Source organism: Megalopta genalis, chromosome 4 (assembly GCF_051020955.1).
Source record: "Megalopta genalis isolate 19385.01 chromosome 4, iyMegGena1_principal, whole genome shotgun sequence".
NCBI classification, from domain to species: domain Eukaryota; kingdom Metazoa; phylum Arthropoda; class Insecta; order Hymenoptera; family Halictidae; genus Megalopta; species Megalopta genalis.
This window is the reverse complement of record NC_135016.1, coordinates 24,514,014-24,536,735: the sequence shown is the minus strand read 5'-3', so window position 1 is coordinate 24,536,735 and position 22,722 is coordinate 24,514,014. Positions and strand designations below refer to the sequence as shown.

Sequence of the window (22,722 nt, the reverse complement as noted above, 5' to 3'; positions counted from 1 at the left end):
TAGAAAGCAAATGGAAAGATCGTTCTTCCTTTACCCGTATCTTTATAATATTTCGACTATTGCTCAATTTTATCTACTCTATTTTGTCACAAATGCATCCGGCATGTTTCATCACGACGAATTACGATGTTACTTATATGGGTTATTACTCGATAGGGACATTTCATTGACACGATGAAATGTTTTATTTTACTTACTTAGCAGGTTGAACACAATGGACCCGAATGCTTTAGATTTCTTAACCCTTCCGCGCCGAGCGCCGCATATATGCGGCATCCACTCGGCGACCTGTGGGTACGGGCGCGGCATACAAGGTGTCCCAAAAATGTCTTGCAATCCGAAAGTGGCGGGATTCTCGGGTCATTTGAAGCAACTTCTTCCTTTACAAAAATTTTCTCCGAGGCACCGTTAACGAGTTATTAACGAAAAACAGTGACCAATGAGAGGCGAGCTCAGCTGGCGCTGGCGGCCGACCCAACGGCGCTAGCGGTCGAGCGGTCGAATCCCAGCGCAGCTAGCGTGAGGCGGCCGAGCGGTCGAATCCCAGCGCAGCTGGCGCGAGGCGGCCAAGCCAACAGCGCCGACGGTCGAGCGGTCGAATCCCAGCGCAGCTGGCGCGAGGCGGCCAAGCCAACAGCGCCGACGGTCGAGCGGTCGAATCCCAGCGCAGCTGGCGCGAGGCGGCCAAGCCAACAGCGCCGACGGTCGAGCGGTCGAATCCCAGCGCAGCTGGCGCGAGGCGGCCGAGTCAACGGCGCCAGCGGTCGAGCGGCCGAATCCCAGTTCCGCTGATTGGCTCGGTCGCCTCGCGCCAGCTGAGCTCGCCTCTCATTGATCACTGTTTTTCGTTAATAACACGTTAACGGTGCCTCGGGGAAAATTTTTGTAAAGGAAGCAGTTGCTTCAAATGACCCGAGCAACCCGCCACTTTCGGATTGCGAGACATTTTTGGAACACCCTGTATATGCGGCATGGAAATGAAGTGTGTACAGAAGTCGAGGATGTGTAATTTGTAGCAAAAATGATAAAAGAACGGATTCGCGGTACGAGTGCAAAGATTGCGATGTTGGCCTTTGTATAGATCCTTACTTTCGAATATATCACACAGAATTATATCATTAGTTTTTACATATTATTATATTTTAATAATTTTCGTCTCGTTATTAATTACATTAAACATTTAATCGCTAGGCTTTGTAATTATATAAATACCTGTGTTACCTATAATTTTGTAAGTCTTTTCAAATTAAAAATCTAAATATACTTGTTACATTGGAGCAACGATTGTTTTATTCGGCACAGTTATTATTTAAGACTTGGACCAACATATATACAGAAACCACGCGCACTGTGCGTATTTCCGGAGCGAGTTTCCGTTCAGCGACGGTACTTCGGCGGATGGAGCTGCCGTAGCGAAAGGGTTGATGAACATTTCCTGGATCGACAGTTGTTGTCATAAATGTATAAAATCCTCGGTATAGCTCTGACAACATGCTATAATATTTAGGGAAGTCTGTGTGAACTCGACGTTACAGCTTTTGCTACACAGTAATAAATCCGTGTCGGAGAGGACAGGAGGAAGAGGAACCCAGAAAATAATTCCTCGCGTGGCCGACGATTACTGTAATCCGGAAAAATTGGCAGGGTCCTGTAAAGACTGCGGCGGACGCGTCAACCGGCACAGTTGCCGTTATAGATGCTATCGCGGTTCGGTATTTGCCTTCTCGTTCGCCATCCGGGCCAGTCAATACGCTCCAGCATCCGTGTAGACGGCCCCTGGCAAAAATTAAATTCGCGGCACGCGCGCCGTCCCAATGAATTTATCATCGAATAAATAATATCGCTTCGTACATAGAACACATCCTGTTCTTTCCGCTCCCAAACCGTCCGCCTCCCCACCGGCCCCTCCGGTTCCCATCGATTTAGCTCGGAGGGTACTTAACCGACGGCATTAAAACGAGCACTTCCGACATTATCTCGCTATCGGTTTCTCTTTTCCTCGGGACCGCGGCAGCTCCTTTGCCCGGGCTTCCCCCGATCGGGAAGTTTCGCGTCCGCTCCCTCTCCATTCCGCGGATGTCGAGTGGTCGTGGCCATCGAAAGAAAGTTCCGCGGCGCGCGTCATGAATAACTGAAAATGATATCGACGTCATGCCCGGCTCCCGCCATGACAAAAAGCGGCACGAGTGAGACGCGCTGGAAATTGACGCTGTCGTCGCCGCCGCCCCGTAACTCATTATCCGGCAGTTTTGGCAGATGTGGGTCAAACGGCGCTCTCCCCATCGTCCCTGTCTCATTTGCCATGTGCCGACGCCGGCCGACGAAAAATTAACCGGATCGAGAAGAAACAGAGAAACAGGGTGCGCGTCGAGGCTGCTCGTTAACGCTCGAATCGGCGAGAATGCTGGCACATATCGATGGGGTGTCCCGGTATTCCTACATGCTTCCGTGCAATATTCGTCGAATACAGTTTGTTAAAGCAACTAGATATGTAGCGGAGGAAGTGCGGAATAGCTTGTGATTAGAGATACAATCGAAACGAGAGTGTAACTCATTTAAGAGAAACAAATTAAACAGCTTGTTTCAGACATCGCGTGGAGAGTCGACTATGACAAGCTTGATTTGAGATTTCGAGTTATGTCTGAATGTTATTCCGTTCCTCTGAAGTCAGAATAAAATCTTGGTTTTATATGTAATTATTATTGTTATTATAACCTGTTATGTCTGAATGTTATTCCGTTCCTCTGAAGTCAGAATGAAATCTTGGTTTTATATATAATTATTATTGTTATTATAACCTGTTATGTCTGAATGTTATTCCGTTCTTCTAAAGTCAGAATAAAATCTTGTTTTTATATATAATTGTTATTGTTATTATATTGTTGTTATTATTATTATTATATTATTATATTGTTTTTATGTAATAATCGATAGACTGCGGATTTTATGCATTTATGAGAAAAACGAATTAAATGCAACACGGTAAAAATATTTAAAGAATTTACAAACACTGTTGTATTCCTATCAACTCATTAAAATAATTAATAAGAATAATGAATGTCACATCTTGCAATTAATGCAGACAGTTTTTAATTTGCACAGAAATCCGCAGACTAGTTATCAATATACTTGAAAACTTTAATTCACGTCTATGTAAAATATCTTGTGAAATATTAATTATTAATAATATAATATAATATAATTATTAGTATTGTTACAGATCGGCAAAAAAATGCTAAAATTTATAATCGAGTGACAGTTGACAGTATTTACCTTTTCCTGCCCACATTTTGTTATTTTTCAATCATTTGTATTTCTCTCGAGGTATAATTTATTTCTATTTCAGAGTATCGTTTATTTCACACGAAATGGAGGGATAGAAAAATTGTCGCGGCATTTGATTCGGTCTCGCTATAAAGCAGAGACGTGTGCACGTTTTTCGACGAGTCACGGCGAAGTGACTTTCATCGAAATTGAATTCATTAAACGCGGCCCGAATTGTTACATTGATAGACTCGAGATAAGTTGCCGGCAACAAAGTTTAGATACGCGGTCATCAAGGCTCGAGTTACGCTATCTCCGCGAACAATTTGAAGGAAAGGAAGTTTCTGAATAGTCTGAGCGAGCAAAGAGTTGCGGACCTGAAAGTTACTTTATTGTCCCAAAACTTCCGCGCTGCTCTTGGCGACGTGTGATTCTTTCGGGCCGCTTCGTCCCCGATAACGATCCCGGGGCCATGAAACTGAGACACGGCGAACGTAGTTTGACCCGATGTATTCGCAACATGTGGGATCTGTTCTTCGGAAGTCTTCGGGATGTCAGAACCAGATACAGTCGCTTGTATATCGTTGAACGGGAAATTCGTTTCGTCCTTGGACGATATTTCTGGACCTGATCGATGTATGCCGAAATTTGATTTCTTTTCTCGATCTTCTGTTATTTATACTGCTGGTGAAAGTAATCGTCGGTGGAGTGTTTTTTGTTTAAAACGAGACAAACATCGTAGGCAGAGCAAACAGCAATCTTATATGTGTGTGCGAGTTTCGAGAGACATTCAAGATTTAAAATGTGTTATGTATTAAATTATATTTAGAATTTATAAGTTCAACCACTTATATATACATATATTTTTGAAATAATAAATTACGAGGAATATTAAACTATAACGTATACATGGTATTACATATACAGGGTGTCCCAAAAATGTCTCGCAATCCGAAAGTGGCGGGTTCCTCGGGTCATTCGAAGCAACTTTTTCCTTTACAAAAATTTTCTCCGAGGCACCGTCAATGAGAGGCGAGCTCAGCTGGTGCGAGGCGACCGAGCCAATCAGCGGAACTGGGATTCGACCGCTCGACCGCTGGCGCCGTTGGCTCGGCCGCCTAGCGCCAGCTGAGCTGGAATTCGGCGGCTCGACCGCTGGCGCCGTTGGCTCGGCCGCCTAGCGCCGGCTGAGCTGGGATTCGACCACTCGACCGCTGGTGCTGTTGGCTCGGCCGCCTAGCGCCAGCTGAGCTCGCCTCTCATTGGTCACTGTTTTTCGTTAATAACTCGTTAACGGTGCCTCGCAGAAAATTTTTGTAAAGGAAGAAGCTGCTTCAAATGATCCGAGGAACCCACCATTTCCGGATTACAAGACATTTTTGGGACACCCTGTAAACCTTCGAGATGTTCTTCCACATTTTGGACGACTTTTTCGTACGCTGTCACTGAACTTTTTAATTCGATTTCGGAAAAATGACACTGGCTCTAAAGCAACAAAATCGTCGAGTGATTTTTGTACGTCGGCGACATTTCGAAAGCGATGTCCTGCTGAACAGTCCTGAATATACGTATTGATAAAGTATCTTTATTAAAAATCGAACTAGTTGGTTGACATGCTCGAGCACCGTTTTTCTCGTCGCTCGTATTTGGTATTGTTTTACGAAAGCGTGACTAATGTTGTTCCGTGTTAACTGACAAATGAGTCTCGAGCAACCCGCGCAACGAAACAGCGTCTAACTAATGGAAACAATGCAGAAGTAACATGCTCCATAAGCCTATGCGCTCTTTTTCCATGGACGGCCTCAATTGCGTTCATTTTAATTTAACTTCCACTGCGAGAAAAAAAATACATTCAAAGCACATCGCCCGTTTGTTTTTATCTTCCAACTTAATCTGAAAATGGAACGCACACTCCGTTTGACTCTGTACTTTCTTTTTGCCGCATTTAACGTTCTCGATGCAAATGATTCCTTTGAATTAATGAATATCAGGGTGAAATAATTTATGAAATAATCGACGCAACTTTTGTATTAATGAATATTAGAGAGAATTAATTTATGGAATAATCTGTGCACGCTTTTTCGCAAATAAAGGAAAAGCAATCCGAGGTTAAATAATAACACATTTCAAGCATCCGTGTATACGCTTTAAATGCATTTTATGTAATATTCGTTGCGAAACTCGTATTATTTTACGTTATTTGTCGACGGTAGTCAACTTTATCAACGGATAGCACCCTTGGAATGTTCTCGTCTCTTGAGCTAACTGTTAGTATCTAATAAGTTGGACGCAAAAGTTGAACATAAGATGTTACAATTTCGGTCGTCATAAACATATTCGAATGTACGAAAAACTGTAAGTTCTTTGATCATCGTCTTTTGAATAGGTTGCATCGCACAATTCTAAAAGTTTTAAACAGGTTTCAGGTTAATTTCATTCGTTGTCCTCAATTGATTGCAACTTAATAGCTTTTAACTTAAAGCCATCATGACCCATTTACGGTACATTAAACTGCGAACGAGTTAAAAATCACTTCGCTGATAACTGATGAAGCGAGCTTTTAGATTGAAGATCGCTAAATACAATTGTCTTTAATTTGTTCGAATTGCAATAGGGACTCTCTTGTTCGAAGGTTTATTTTTGTAATATCCTGATACCAAAACAAGCTGTACTTTCGTGCGCTTCTATCCACATCTTAATACATTCCATCTTGTCGAATCGCAACAATTTTAGTTTTGCTGGAACTGTCTGTTTAACATTGGAAAATTAGACGTTTGGATGAGGGAGTCTACGCTGTACTTTCGTGCGCTTCTATCCACATCTTAATGCATTCCATCTTGTCGAATCGCAACAATTTTAGTTTTGCTGGAACTGTCTGTTTAACATTGGAAAATTAGACGTTTGGATGAGGGAGTCTACGCTGTACTTTCGTGCGCTTCTATCCACATCTTAATGCATTCCATCTTGTCGAATCGCAACAATTTTAGTTTTGCTGGAACCGTCTGTCTAACATTGGATAATAAGACGTTTGGATAGCAAAGTATTATAAAAATAAATATTCGGATGAGGGAGTCTACGCTTCTATCCACGTCTTAATGCATTACATCTTGTCGAATCGCAACAATTTTAGTTTTGCTGGAACTGTCTGTCTAACGTTGGATAATAAGACGTTTGGATAGCAAAGTATTATAAAAATAAATATTCGGATGAGGGAGTCTACGCTTCTATCTACATCTTAATGCATTCCATCTTGTCGAATCGCAACAATTTTAGTTTTGCTGGAACTGTCTGTTTAACATTGGAAAATTAGACGTTTGGATGAGGGAGTCTACGCTGTACTTTCGTGCGCTTCTATCCACATCTTAATGCATTCCATCTTGTCGAATCGCAACAATTTTAGTTTTGCTGGAACTGTCTGTTTAACATTGGAAAATTAGACGTTTGGATGAGGGAGTCTACGCTGTACTTTCGTGCGCTTCTATCCACATCTTAATGCATTCCATCTTGTCGAATCGCAACAATTTTAGTTTTGCTGGAACCGTCTGTCTAACATTGGATAATAAGACGTTTGGATAGCAAAGTATTATAAAAATAAATATTCGGATGAGGGAGTCTACGCTTCTATCCACGTCTTAATGCATTACATCTTGTCGAATCGCAACAATTTTAGTTTTGCTGGAACCGTCTGTCTAACGTTGGATAATAAGACGTTTGGATAGCAAAGTATTATAAAAATAAATATTCGGATGAGGGAGTCTACGCTTCTATCCACATCTTAATGCATTACATCTTGTCGAATCGCAACAATTTTAGTTTCGCTGGAACCGCCTCGGATATGTATCGCCGACATATTTCATCTGCTAGATTTTTCCATATCTCGCTTATGCGAAAACTTATTTATGGCAGGACGAAGATTTAAGGTCAGATAAGGCATCATGCATCGGGACAACGAAATTGTAGAAACGAAAATCTGTTTTGTCAGGCTCAACAACCCCTAAATCGTTGCAGGCACGCACGCACGCTCGTTTCGGCGTCGATTCTTCTTTCGTGCGGAACGCTTATCGATCAAATTGTTATTCGTTCGCTGGCCCGTACCCCTCGTTCCTCGATCTGCTTTCGTGCGCCGCCTCTATCAGCCGTATTATTTTCGATTGCTCTCTTCGTCCCCGTGAATTGCATAATTTACATCCTTTTGAAGAAACTCGCTACTTCTAATAGTTTCCGCGCCTATTGATTATTCGATCGTTCGTAACGCGCCATACGTTGCCCAACCATCCTCTCCGATTTCAATGATACTTTACAAGCTTCCATCGGGTTCGGCAGAAAGCTCGTTTCGTTCGAAGAAAGATCTAAAATTGATGAACGGTCCGATAAGGACGGTGTTTATACCGAGTTTTTCCGCGTTGTGTGTACATCGTCGCGAACTATCTAAAAATGTTTCGATGAAATTAAGTTTATAAGAATTGTTTGAATCATTGTCCGGTGATATACGAAACAATATGAATTTTCTGGCAAGCCTGGAATATTCGAAACTAAGAGACACATGGTTTGTAATCCACAAAAACGCTTTATTAATTCGACGGTTTTCCGTTTCCCTTTCTTCTCGTCGTACTTTTTCTCGCTGAAATATATAAATTAATTTGATAGCAAACAGTTTGTACACATTGTGCACGAAACAACGACTAGATCCGTCCCAGAATTCAATGTTAATTGCTAATTTAATTGCTAAAATATAAATGGCAGCTTAGAAGTTATACCAAACGACCACAAAAATAAGTGTCGACTGCAATGGCACATGTTAACTGTATCTCGGGTCCTATCGTTTCGACGATCGATAAGGATCGCGTCGATTCCAAATTCAACAATGCGCTTGAAAATATACATTCCGCGTATAGATCTTAAGATGTCAAGCATAGTAATTCGAGTGTAATGCATAGTCCGAAGTAGTGCAAGCTGGCAAAATGACGCGAACGCACGCTAAGCAAGAACCTTAGGCAATATCCTGGCTACTATACACGATATCTTGAAATCTTTGAAACACTAAAGTTTAAGTACATCGTTGAATTCGGAATTAAACACACACGATTTTTACCTCTCACGACGAAAGGGGTAGAATTTAAAGTAATTCTCCAGATTTTATATTTTTATACGCGAACACCTGTACCACTTTGCCACTCGAACTATATTTTTGTCTTTAGCACCGAAAAGGAACCGTGCTCTCGAGTTACACGAGCCGATTGTTACGAAACTTGTGCCGAAGATCAGTCCTAACGAGATATTGTGCGCGTACGTTTATATCCGATATCGTCCGCATCAAAGGGGTGATAACAGCCCTCAAAGTTAAAAGGTTGGTAACGCGTTTCAAATGCTATTTCACTCTTTTATAATTTTGATCTATCCTTGTGATTCGAAAATTGGATAGACAATTACATTTATAAAATATATATTAGTATATATAGTGTATAATATTATTATATACTATAAGATATAATTTTGATCTATCCTTGTGATTCGAAAATTGGATAGACAATTATATTTATAAAATATATATTATATAGTATATATTTATAGTATATATATATATATATATATATATATATATATATATATATATATATAGTATATAATATTATTATATACTATAAGATATAATTTTGATCTATCCTTGTGATTTGAAAATTGGATAGAAAATTATATTTATATAAAATAGTGTATTATATAGTATATATATGTATAGTATATATATACTTATTATTATATACGATAAGAAGGCTAAAAAGCAAAAGCAAAACTTTATGAAGTGTATGCTCGTTTATTTCTTTAATTATGTAATTTCGGCTAGATCTTCGCATCCCTTTTTTACATTAAAATTCAAAGATCTTTTTCAAGTTCTTAAAAAAGATTGATAAAACAAATGACGCACTGTACCTGAGACTTATGATAAAATGGATCCAAACATTGCCGTTCATGTGTTTTGGTAAAAGAAGTAAATCTGACACAGGAGAGAATTTTTCACTTGTTCGTTTCTTCATGTTATTAACGCGAATAACGTTCTCTTTTTAAGATCAAACAATGTATGCACTTGCGGGATTTTTCACCAACAGACTGTTTCGTAACATTAGTACAAACCTATTAATTCCTAGAAGCTTGAACGCATGATAGAAGAATTTGCAACTTTCCTGAGATAACATTTTGTTCCATATTTTATTATTGGATTCATTACCGTTAACAGAATGTAACAACCTGATAACGAATTCTCAGGTTTCAGAGATTCATTAGTATACGTTAAACGCAAGAAAAGTTTCATTTACGGATCAGATTTCTTGCGGTATAAAAAGTGAACTAAAAATACTGTTAACTGTTACTAATGTGCGAGTTTTTTCTTGTATTTTAAAATATTCTGCATATCATATCTGTATGTTACTTGAAAGAATTAGATTTCGAGCGATTTGAACGGGTAAACGATTTTTCTTTGGATTATTTTGTCATTCGAAGTTTTCATCTTATTTGTTATCAAATATTTATTCAAATAATCTTTCGAACGTTCTCTAAAATTCTGTCATATTAAAATCGTTACAGATTTAATTCAACAACTTCTTATGCCTAATTATTTATTTCATATTGGTGAGATAACTGAGACAGAACTAGTTTGCGAAATGAATATAATATGGTATTTCAGATAAGTGTGTATTATTTCATATCTCATTTCAAACAGAACGCGGTCCACCAAACTTCCAATTATGAAGCCTGTTACTAACATAAACGCCGATAGCGGCCATTTTAAACGAGAATCGAATGATTTCCGGACTGATTGGAAAACAATTGGACTACTAATGCCTTAACTTTAAATAACGTCAATTGCAGAACTTCCGGCGTGTTTCCGGTTACCGACCGGTTTCCGGCGACATTAAAATGAAACCGAAGGAAACGAAAGAACCATACGAGACTCGCACGATAAGTGCTTCCCTATAATTGAATGATTCAATCTAAAGTTCCTACCAGTTATTAAAGCTTAGTCGGGAACACCGAACTTCTGCAGCCGCTGAACGCGTTAAGAGCAGTCTTATGCAACGCGCGGAGGATTTCGCGGCAATTTAAGACGGAAGTTACACCTACCTTCGGAGTACTTAAAATATATTCAAGCGATAACGCACGTCGCGTTCGCCGGTATAATTCAGCAGAATTTCGATGACGGTATTTTTGCGGCTACCGAGAATTCGCTGTGAACGGAACACGCCGCTGCGTTCTCGAACCCGAAAACTTTCATCAAAGCTTCCCATTAAATTAAAGCGCGCAACTTACTGATTACCAGCCACCCCCCTCCCTTTGTTTTTACTATGATTAAAACGTTGTTTAACATTAATTGGAACAGGTAATTCATCGGGTCCGACGATTCGTACCACAAACAAATTCGCCGGCATTTAAACTCGGAAATTGAAAATGCTTTTCGCGTATCGGTATCAAACGAACGCGCTCCTAAATTCGTTCGCCATAATTAGACTGTCGATTTTATGCATTTATGACTGAAACGAGTCGACGCAGTTTAACACAGTGGAAATATTTAATGTACTTAAACATGCTTGTATATTACTTTCGACTCACTGAAATTATTAATCCTACCGAGCAGTAAAAATGGTTAACGTTCGTTGCTTTATTTATTTCATGCGTATTTTCGTGAAAATCAAAGTTACGGAGACATTCCATCCGTCGACCAACAGATTTTACTCGTTGCAACAAATAAATAAAAATGCTATTAATTCATTTTTACCCTATGTATTCTCTTGCATTTTAGAAACCTTTGCATGCTATAAATGCTTAAATATTCGCAGTCTAGTTGTTACGAACGCTCGCGAGCCAAGAAATATATTCAATCGTTTCTTATCGGAGAGTCTTCACAGACACGACAATTTTAGAATGAAAAATGTGTTCCCGTTATTTCGACCGGCTCGGTAGATCCAGTTTCTGTTCAGCTTTTGTTTGCCGTAATCGACCAAGACAATTTCAATTTTGCACGAAGTTCCGCCGACCAGCCGTAATACACAGAGTCCTTTGAAATTCGTGATACCCGATGAACGTTATTGAATAGGGCACGTCGTTAGTAACAATCTAACGATAAGGGTAGGCCGATCGTAAAAGGTAATATAAGTCCAATAATACGGCGCCGTGGCGGTGTGATGGAAGATAAGAAATTGAATCGTCAGAAGTATCGGCTCGTATCTTCGGTTACCAAGAATTGAGAACGGTTGCGGCGTTACGGTCTAACAATTCCCTTACAAAATCTTCCGGGAGCAGCGAAGACATTTAAAGGATTCCAAGATACTGATGCGTTATATTTAACGAATTCGAATGATCAAAGCAGGAAATAAATATCTTTCTTTTTCGTTGTTAATTTCAGCCTCAAAGCCGGGGAATTGACTTGCTTTATAATTTTCAAATGCTTAACCCACGCTTATCCCTCCATTCTTCGCACACTGTGCAACTTATTCTGCATCACTCCTTTTATCTTTAATTTATACTTTCTGTAATACCTTTGTTTAATTACCTTCTTTAATTTATACACTACTTTCTTTGATGTATACTCTACTTTCTTTAATTAATACGCTACTTTCTTTGATTTGTACTCTACTTTCTTTAATTGATACGCTATTTTCTTTAATTGATACACTACTTTTTAAAATGTATACACTACCTTCTTTAATTTATACACTACTTTCTTTGATGTATACTCTACTTTCTTTAATTAATACGCTACTTTCGTTGATTTGTACTCTACTTTCTTTAATTGATACGCTATTTTCTTTAATTGATACACTACTTTTTAAAATGTATACACTACCTTCTTTAATTTATACACTACTTTCTTTGATTTATACTTTACTTTCTTTAATTGATATACTAATTTTTAAAATTTATACACTACCTTCTTTAATTTATACACTACTTTTTAAAATGTATACACTACCTTCTTTAATTTATACACTACTTTCTTTAATTTATACTCTACTTTCTTTAATTTATACACTACTTTCTATAACCGGTTCACTATATTTTAATGGAACGAGACAATTCTTGTTTCTTGTATGGTTTCATTTACTTTCATTCCGAAACCTTGATCACAGAAAAATCAAATTCTGTTTCGATTCGGAAGAAATAAAATTGCACTATTGCACAAGAGGTTAACGAATTTGAGTACAAGTAATACGGAGCGCGGTAAAGCTCGACTTCGTTAAAACCTCCTCCAAGATTTCTAGTTTCGTTATCTTTCGCAAACTCATCGAGTTACGCACATATAGGCAATCGTGTTTAATATTTACGAAATTAGTATTCTTTCAGAAAATAACCAGTGTAAGAGAAAAAAAATAGAATAAGGAAATATTCAATGTTGTTATAGCGCAATGAGACTACAAATTCTCCCCAATTTTCCTTCAGCTTGTAAACAAAAATGGACAATTTGGCAAAATGGCAACAGGAGATACGATTATCCGATTATCTCGTTTTTATAATTGTTGACAATCGGCAACTATAAACATGAGTATCTTCTCTTCACAAATTGTCCATCTTTGTTTACAAGCTGAAGGAAAATTGGAGAAAATTTACTGTGATTCGTTGTTATAATGCAAGGAGTTAACGAAACCGAAGCGTTCCGAAACAGTGAAGGAGTTTTCGTCTTAACGATCGGGTTGCAGGAATTGGTGCAGAGAAAGTTTCGTTGAGGTGGCAAGAGATACCAGGATTCCGTCGCAGGGCTAATTGTTTATCTTGCGCCGGTATGCTTTTAAATGTCGAACCGAACGGAAGATATTAGATAGTCCGTGCCAGTGAAGCATCCTGCATAGCAATGACTTCGGTTACAGCGAACGCGATAGGAACCATTATTTAATACCACCGACGGGGAATCCGCACTTGATACCGGCGGATTTCCATCATCATCGGGGAATCTATTTCCCGCCGGTTCCGTACCTAACCATCGAGATCTATTCAAATAGATCGCGTTCTCCAATGCCGAACGTTTCCGCGTCTAAGACATACGCGTCCGCTAGGCACCCTTATTGATGAATCTATCCCCGCTGATGCTTTCCTTTCATACTATCTTACGCCTCCGTTCTTTGCCCTTTCATCGTGCTTCCGTGAAAGATACCTCCACAGTTCTGCATCGAACGCCATTCAATAAGCGCGGCCTGGCCGCGCCTTTCGACGTACAACTACTCTTCAAATGGCCTGATCGGCCCTAATTAAAACCTCTGTGGTCTTATTGCTAATTACGAGAATTTTCCTCGCTGATGCCTGACCTTTGTCTGCTGAAGAAAAGAACGCGATCTTCTGTGCGAGAAGAATTTAGGGAGATTTGGATGTGTCTATTGAAACGGAGGGAAATTTGCATTGAAAATGGTGAAGAAGTTATTAAGTATTTTGATATTTTATACCTACTTCATACTTACTTACTTCTTAAGTATTTTGATATTTTAAATATGATCACTTAAAATTAGGAAAGGATATTTGCTATTTTCTCAGCTTCGTTATATGAATCCTTATTTTATAAATTAACTTGAAGATTTCTCGTACGTAGCATAAAAGAGTGCTCTTCGTTTTAAGAAAAGTAAACGTAAAGAGGATATGAAATGTTGCTTCTGATAGAAATCTCGATCACATTTTATCAATTATTCCGTTTCCGAAGTTGATGAATATTTATTGTAGACGTTCTGCACTTCAGTATCGATTCAGAATCTTGATTCCAAATTTCAGCTTACGCTTCTCCGGTAAAATCAGCGTCTAAAATGTCAACTACACGGAATTCCACATCTCACGTTTTCGTATCACGAAGGAGCTATCCTTATTAAAACGTCAACTCCAATGTAATTTAATCCAGAAAATATTAATGTAACGATAATTTCGGTATTACCAAGGATTAATACTGTCAGATAATTGGGGCTCGTTCCGCCAGCGTTCTCACAATCCAATAGAAGTTGAAGATTTCACGTCGCAAGCAATACGATTCTCAAATAAAGATATCACTGTTTGGAAATTTCGCAGCGATTCCCCGATCATGTTCCAATTTTGCAGAGTCACGAACCCGACAGTTCCATTTGCAATACAGTCATCGTACAGTCGCGGTATTTGGGGTCGGCTACGCGATTATAGAGAGCAGTGGTCACTATTACGTGATCGTTTTATTGGCTGATGGCTTCCGTCTTGCTCTCGCCCGTAATGGACAGCGCCGGAAAGCAAGCCCCGCTATCAGCTAATCCCATGATAAGACGGGAATGGTGATCCGATTATGAGAAGGTCGACAAAACGACATTACAGAGAGCGAATATTGTATCTGGGGACTGAGATTTCGTTTCCACCACCCCGTCGCGTGCATATTAAGATTCGCAGAATTCCTATAGTATACTTGTCTCGAAGAAATGGCAATATTTTGTATGCACGACGTAAATTTTCGACGAAAATTTGCTGTTTGAATTGCAGTTTTAGCGAAAACTAAAACACATTCGCAAAATTTTAAGATATTTGTATCATTAAAGGCCATGACGAAGTAAAACAAATACAAAATTTTTAATAATTGTTATAAAAAAACTGTATATATAATATCTAGATAGACTCGTCGTCGCTTACTTCTTGCGACACATTTTTGGCGCACGCTTTTCAAAGAGATTGCAACAGATAACCGGTAAACGCTAAAACCGAACGTTAAAAGTGATCGGCTTATAAAAGTTATAGGATTCGATTTGCTAAGATTTTTTGCCATTTTTTATATTGTCGTATGTCCGAATGGAGAAATTTATTGAAAAATTTCCAGTGAAAGTATCTTCACGGTTCGTAATAATCGTAGAATCGTAGTATGGTCGGTGTTAAGTCAAGAGCAATCGCAGATCAGTGACGCGGAAACTGATGGTTCGCAGTCTGCATTAGATATCGCTACGTACAATTAGCGCACATTTTTCTCTTGGTAAAACGTAGAAACGTGTAAAACATCTTACCACCTTGTCCCGCTCCGTAGTCGCGGCCGCGCGACGGCATTTATCTTTCTGCTCGGGCGAAAGTTATTAGAGCGGCGCTATTCTTCGTAAGTATTCCGGAAGATAAGAGGATTGCGCCGATATTCCTGTTACGTTCGCCCTGAGACGCGGCGCAGCAGGGCGGCAGCGAACTCTTGGGCACCGGTTATTACCGCAATAAATAGTGCTATTAAGAGTGACACGGGGAAACTTCGTCTCCTCGAAGGCGTTGGCCGAACGCGTTGGCGTCGCGACGCCGCGTAGTCGATACGGCGGCCACGGTATCCCGATTTGCCTACGAAATATCGTGGCAACCGGCATGACGTACCACGTGGCCGCTGCCAGATTGTCCGATATCGACGGCCATCGCCATTGACCGTGGCAAATCGTATTTCACGAGTTTTTGAACGGCCCGGCCCGACCCGGCCCGCCCGCCGTTCGCCGTGGAGGAGCATTCGTTATCGCGCCTCGATCCGCGTCTCTTTATTTAATTTGATTCATACGCCGCTACCTTCGGGGCGGAATATCCGTGAAATCGCCCACGAACCGCCCCGCCCCCTTCATTTCGTTCGGCTGCCACGGATATCGGAAACAGATCCGCGGGAACACCTCCGCTAAATGCACGCGGTGTCTTTAGTTCCGACGCTTTTACAATAGGGGAAGTGTATCTGGAAAATTTCTGATAATCGGGCGGGCACAAATTTTTCCGCGACTGCAATGAAAAACGCCGCGTGCTACAATTCCAACAACAAAAAATTCTCTTCGTGCGTTAATTCGTCTAGGCACACTTTTAACTTCTTGAGATATTATATTATGAACAGGTAATTCATAGAATTCGAACCGAGCTACCGAATCCGTCACTGAGGAATTAATCGCTCGCCTTGAATTTTCTTCACAGTGACAATGCCGAGAACTTTTTCGACGGTAACGATTTCGCAATAGAAAATGAAGATTTTCATTTACGTTTATACAATTTCATTCTGCTTTACACGAGTGGCATGCATAACAGAGGTTATTACCAGAAATTTCCAGCAACGATCCCGGCTCGTCAATGTACAGCAAGGGGTTAACGATAATACCTGTGCGCTATCTTTCGGGAGCGTATACCGCAGGTTCCATGAGAATCAACGATTACCACTCGGATACGTTCCCGCGTAAGTCATCGTCTACGGAAGGATGGCGAACTCTATGTAAATACGGGAGTCCCTGCAGTTACCTCTTCCGCCGTTCCAATTGCCGAAGAAAGGTCCAATGTACCGTGAGATTCGCGATAAAACCGATCGCGGGAGCCGAGCGACGCGAAATCCAGCCGGCGCGGCGCCGCGCGCGATTTAATGCGCTCTTCCCTTTAATTCGCGCGATCGCTTGGTCAATCTTTCGGCCATCAGCGGACACGATTACCATCGGCGATTGTTGGATATGCGCATCATAAATACGCAAATCGAGCGAAGTTCGGCGATTCGGGCAATTGCGCCGGCCGGCGCGGCGGCCGGTCAATTTTGAACGATCTTAATCTGGAGCCGCGATTGAAATTCATGAAGCATAATCACCGGCGAAATTTCCGCGAACGGATTCCGCCGTGGCAGCCGTGGCGCAATTGTGCCGCGTGCGCGCACACGCGCGCGCGCGCGCGCGTTTCCCCCCTTGGTTTATTGTTTAAAACATTGATCAGCGAGCCCCCGAGGCAATTACCCGTGTGTCGTGCCCGCTGCGGCATTATTCTTCCGTCCCGGAATTAGCTCTGAATGTACCCGGCTGCCGATCGTCATTCAACCGGAAATCGATGAGCACTCGAACGTTTAACCGAACGATTTGTGTGCCCCGTACTGTAGAAAAAACCTGCCCCTTTCGACGGCGATGGGATTCTAACGAGACCGTTGAATGCCGCCGCGCAACGTGATCTCCGACCTGTTTGTTTCGTGCCGCGATCCACAGGCCGGTCATTTTAACCCACGCGCTTTCAATCGACTTCTGCCGATAGTTCACGGTTGAATCCCGCATTTTCAACCGGTCAAGTAAGCTGCCGTTCCCCAACTCCGATGCGGATACCTCGCAACAGGATACGGAGCTCGGTTTCATTGATTTGTAACCGTCCACGGGGAGCTTACCCCTTCTTTTTCTCTTTTTTTTTTGCGTCGATCAACATAGCTCGCTCGAGAAGAGACGGGGGGCGCGCGTGTTTTCACAAGCTTCGTGTGACATTTTCCCTGTTTTTCTTTCGGGCTTAACGCCGGATCGCCAACGAAATCGTTAGCGACCAGTGCGAAGTGTTGCAATTCCCGCGTCTTGAACCGGCTGCGGTTCTACTTTCTAAACAATTGCAATTGATTCAGATTTGTCAGAGATGCTTTAGAGGCGATGTCTTTTATCGCACGGCGTAGACAAGTCGCGTGTATTCTATTGTTTCATCGATTTCGGATTACTATGCGAGCAGCGCGAATATTTATGCGCGGTGTAATAGCTGAATCTACACAAATGAATATTTAGTAAGATATAAATTATTACAGATGTCGCAAAATTTCATCGATCGATTGCGAAAATAGAGGTTTCTAGCTTCAAAATAAATCCGGGTTTATTGTTGTACAATTCTGTATTACAAAATTATAACGATCGAAATATACAAGATTTACAATTCTGTCGTAAATCCATTCTAAAAAAAAAACTGTAGTACCGAACGATGAATCATTGCTATTCTGATTCCCAACTGTAAAGAACGTAATCCGTGCCATAGGCAAAACAACCGCTTCTAATGCAAAATGCATAAAATCCGCGCGACAGGCCAACGTGCGCGCGCATTTAATTAATTAAATTAATTTCCATTACCATTAAATATATCCGTACATATTAAATTCGTGGAAAATAAGTCTTACATGGAGCACGGAAAATTCGCGCGGCTCGCAGCGTGGTAATACGTTTAATTAATTTCAATTAGTATTAAATGTGTCTCGTGTCCTATGCATTACTATAAACATTATAATTAATGTGAACGCAACAAAAGTCGGCGTATCCGAGTGAGGGCAACGGTAATCACCGTGCGTCATTGATACATTCGCGCATGCGACAACGCGCACTTAATTACGATTACAAGCGTTTTTAAATATTTCACGTCGCGAGAACACAGGACCCGGGGAATGTAGGTCATTCGATTTCGATGGGCGCTGCGCTGCGCTCGCGCTTCGTTCTTCAGCCGACGATGACTCTAACGCCGAGCGAGAATTAATCTACGCCCGTCATTACGTTAATAAATGGCGAAGCACTTTATCTTGTCGTTTTCCCGAGGAAAATAAAACTGTACGCAAACATTTGGTTTCCGGCTTTCAGCAGCGGCGAGCGTTAGTATCCGCGGGCGTTGCTGGGGTGCCGGTGCGTGCACACGGTGTAACGGGGGGGAAAAAAAAGGAATAAAAAAAAAGCTGCCCAACAGCGGTATTTATTCCGTGGCGCGCGATAACGGGGCGCGAGGTTTGATAAGCCTCCGCGTGCAACATTAGACACGCGTCTCAACGTTTATCTCTCGCGCTGGAATTTCCCTCGGACGCGGCAACGTAATCCTCTCTCTCTCCCCTGTTTACTATTTACAAGCGACGAGCGAGGGGAAGCCTGCGTTGTTCCGCACGAAACGTCACCGTTTTTTTTTCAATCGGATGGATTCCGACATTTTTTATACAGCTGTTGTTGAAATCAGGTTAATCCTGGACCGCTCTTTGCCAGCGAACAGCAGACACAGTTTTTCCGAGTATAATGATTTGCATTAATGGGTTGAAACCAGCGACCCCGTGGCGTGGCGCGCATAAGATAATTGCGAGCGTACGGAACGGCGACACGGCGGAACTTTGATTATCTAAATTGATGAAAGAGACACGAGCGTTCGGGTAGCAGAATTGCTAGTTATTGAAATTTGATGCGCTAATTTATTGTAGTTCTCTATTCAGTTTCATCTTCTACATAACATTTTTACGTACGCGTTTCCAATAACATCGGTGTAATGAGAATTTAACTATTAATGAACAGAATTCAAGTTCGTTTTAAGGAAGAAAACAATCACGACGTAACGCGACGAATAAACGAGAGCCAAATAGAAATGTAATTTTATGTCAAGTTATATCGTTCTCCCCGTCTTTAACAATTCTAAATTCTCTTAATTATTCGAGCATTTTAAACAGCATCTATTTTCACAGCAAAAGTATAAAATCCGCAGTCTAACAATGACATTAATGAGTTGAGAATAATATTATTGATATTCTGAAATTCTTTGATTCGCTAATTTATTGTAGTTCTCTATTCAATCTTCTACATAACATTTTTACATACAAGTTTCCAATAACATCGGTGTAATGAGAATTTAACTATTAATGAACAGAATTCGAGTTCGTTTTAAGAAAGAAAACAATCACGATGTAACACGACGAATAAACGAGAGCCAAATAGAAATGTAATTTTATGTCAAGTAAAATCGTTCTCTCCGTCTTTAACAATTCTAAATTCTCTGAATTATTCGAGCATTTTAAACAGCATCTATTTTCACAGTAAAGGTATAAAATTCGAAGTCTAACAATGACATTAATGAGTTAAGAATAATATTATTGATATTCTGAAATTCTTTGATTCGCTAATTTATTGTAGTTCTCTATTGAATCTTCTACATAACATTTTTACATACGCGTTTCCAATAACATCGGTGTAATGAGAATTTAACTATTAATGAACAGAATTCGAGTTCGTTTCAAGGAAGAAAACAATCACGATGTAACGCGACGAATAAACGAGAGCCAAATAGAAATGTAATTTTATGTCAAGTAAAATCGTTCTCTCCGTCTTTAACAATTCGAAATTCTCTTAATTATTCGAGCATTTTAAACAGCATCTATTTTCACAGCAAAAGCATGAAATTCGCAGTATAACAATGACATTAATGAGTTAAGAATAATATTATTGATATTCTGAAATTCTTTGTGATTCCGTTCACTGCTTTGAATGTCGCTTCCTCATTGTTGTCACGACGCAAAAAATCAGCAATACAAAGAATACCAAGTTTTTGCTACGATGTATGTATTTCTATGTGAACGAAGTTCGGAGTAACGATTGCAAGAATGACGGAATCGGCGTCGAAGATCCATAATATCGATAACTTTTATATACAAATTTTCTCTGCACAGTGGTGCAACTCGAAACCGGTGGCGTGATCGTAGAAAGTAATAGCCACGATTTCGCGATCATTTCATTGCCCCACGGCTCGATCCTATCTACCGTACGGCGATAATGAGACAGGGGAATAATAATGAATAAACTGAGGTCTTCATGTATTCATAGAACATGCAACCGACCAACACGTGATAAAATGAAAACGATAATAAGAGCGCCGCGGGTGTCCGCGTAAATATTCATTTTCATGCATTAATCAAGGAAACAGAGAGTAGGTAAAGCAGATACTCGTTTAATCCTTTGAGTACCACGGTTAATTAAACGGAAGATACCGCTATTATTAAATAAAATTGAAACACGACTGTATTTCGTCGCGGTCGATTGGGCGGCACGAATACAGAGAATCTGCGGATTATAATAATCTAACGCGACGAGAAAGGATTGGATTAGTATGTTGGATTTAAATCTCTTCTTTCTTTTCTTTCAGTGATCGGCGTTGCCGCGGCAGGAATGGGGACCACCGCCAAAATTCGCAGCGAGAAATATTGCGTCGAGTAACTGGGAAATTATTATTAGGTTATCCCGGAATAAATCGCGACCGTCCGATCTGTTATACTTAGAGCGTTCGTATATAGCAGACATTTTCAATTTATGTTTTTACGCGGTATACCATTCGAGAGCGTAAATGTCACTCTACCATTTACTGTCTCATTTGGGCTCTATCGTGAGTTACGTTCTCGTTCGCGGCGATCATTTGATCTGATAAACGCGCCGATGGAGAGAGGAAGTAAATTCGTACAATATTTGATACGCGAGTTTGAAATAGAACGCGAAGTGCAGTAGAAACTGCATGCAATATTAATCTGACGGACGTTCTTCGACGTACCGTCGGTGAAATTGTAATCTCGAAGGTACGACAATGAAATAAAATATTGGTTCGAACTGTTCAATAATTTGGAATCCTGATTTTTATTTTTTATGAAATGAGAGGTCTTGCAACGCGTTGGATAGATTGTACAGCATGCAGCATAGATTCATTTTAAGTAGAAACTATACCGTTCGTACGACATCTGCCGAAACCATGCTTTATTTCTGGAACGTTCTTTTTGATTTACTAAAATGTTCTAGTCGTTTAAATCATACGTTGGACAATAGTATTTTGTATTTAAGGATTTCGATGAAACCGATACAAAATATTACGGAAAAACTGTTTGACACGCGTTATTTGTAGTTATCGATATCCAAAAATCGACAGTGAAAGACATTCGGTCGAATAACCGTGAAATTTCTGAAATTAGAAGAAACATTGTAAATGGCAAAAATTTTCCGTTGTTTTAGTAAAATATTGAATTCTCTATACAAATTTCGGAAAGCTCGATATTTTTTCATATCGTGCATTGAGAAATGACACATATTTGTCTACTCCTCCAGCGAGCCATTAATCCATTTTCCCGTATATTTGCGTGAATACTTTGATCTACGTAAACGTCAAAGGTTAACGAACAAAGGTTACGTTCGTTTTCAAAGGCACAGTGATCTCTGAACACGCGAAGCAACGAAACAGGATGCATTGAATGACTATTAAAGCGCCTTTCCCGTCTGACATGCCGCGCGCATGGTAGTTTTAAAAATCCAGTAATTAGTTTACCAGCAGCGACACAACAGAAAACGTGTCGCCGGAAAAAGTGCATTTACGAGATTGCGTACTTTACGAGTTCCAACCGAGGAATAACGTGGTTGTAGCGAACCCGAAATTCGTGTCGCCTTTTCAGGGACGATGCGGTGTCGGAACAACGATGGTCCCAAATATTTTAGAACGGTGTTTCGGATCTCGGCGATGGAAGGAAATGTATCAAAGAATCTGCGCGTCGCAGAAACGGCATTGAAAAGTTTCCGAGGCAATGGGAGTGGAACGTCGACTACGTCATGGTGTTCGCATCTAAATATAATTGAGAGCAAAGTGCGTTCAATTATGTATAAGTGACCAGTTTACGTATACGTATTTTGTTTTCAAGGTATCGAAGTTATAAAGACTCTTTCGTAGAAAATGATTCGACGAATTTAATAATTCAAGCATACATTGTAACGAAAATAACGAGAGGTCTAAAAAGATACGATCTTGCCATTCTTATAAAGCAATCAACTCGCGTCAATTCAGTTGCTTTGCAGAACAAGTACGGAAGCTACGTAAAATAGAAAATTTGGCGAAGTTAAATAAAATTTTGATAGGAAAATTTTATTTAACTTCGCCAAATTTTCTATTTTACGTAACTTCTATAATTATATTATAATAATAATAATGTAATAATATTTATAATAA

General features: G+C 40.2%; 1 long non-coding RNA gene across 1 annotated transcript in view; it reads left to right on the top strand.

Annotated features, from left to right (window-relative positions):
* Nucleotides 1–21,766, top strand: part of LOC117223067 (uncharacterized) — a 150,256-nt gene extending 128,490 nt beyond the window's left edge. Inside the window, exon 3 of the long non-coding RNA XR_004490833.2 lies at nucleotides 20,890–21,766. This is a non-coding gene — a long non-coding RNA (uncharacterized LOC117223067). The remainder of the gene's footprint in view (nucleotides 1–20,889) is intronic.
* The last annotated feature ends 956 nt before the right edge of the window (nucleotides 21,767–22,722 follow it).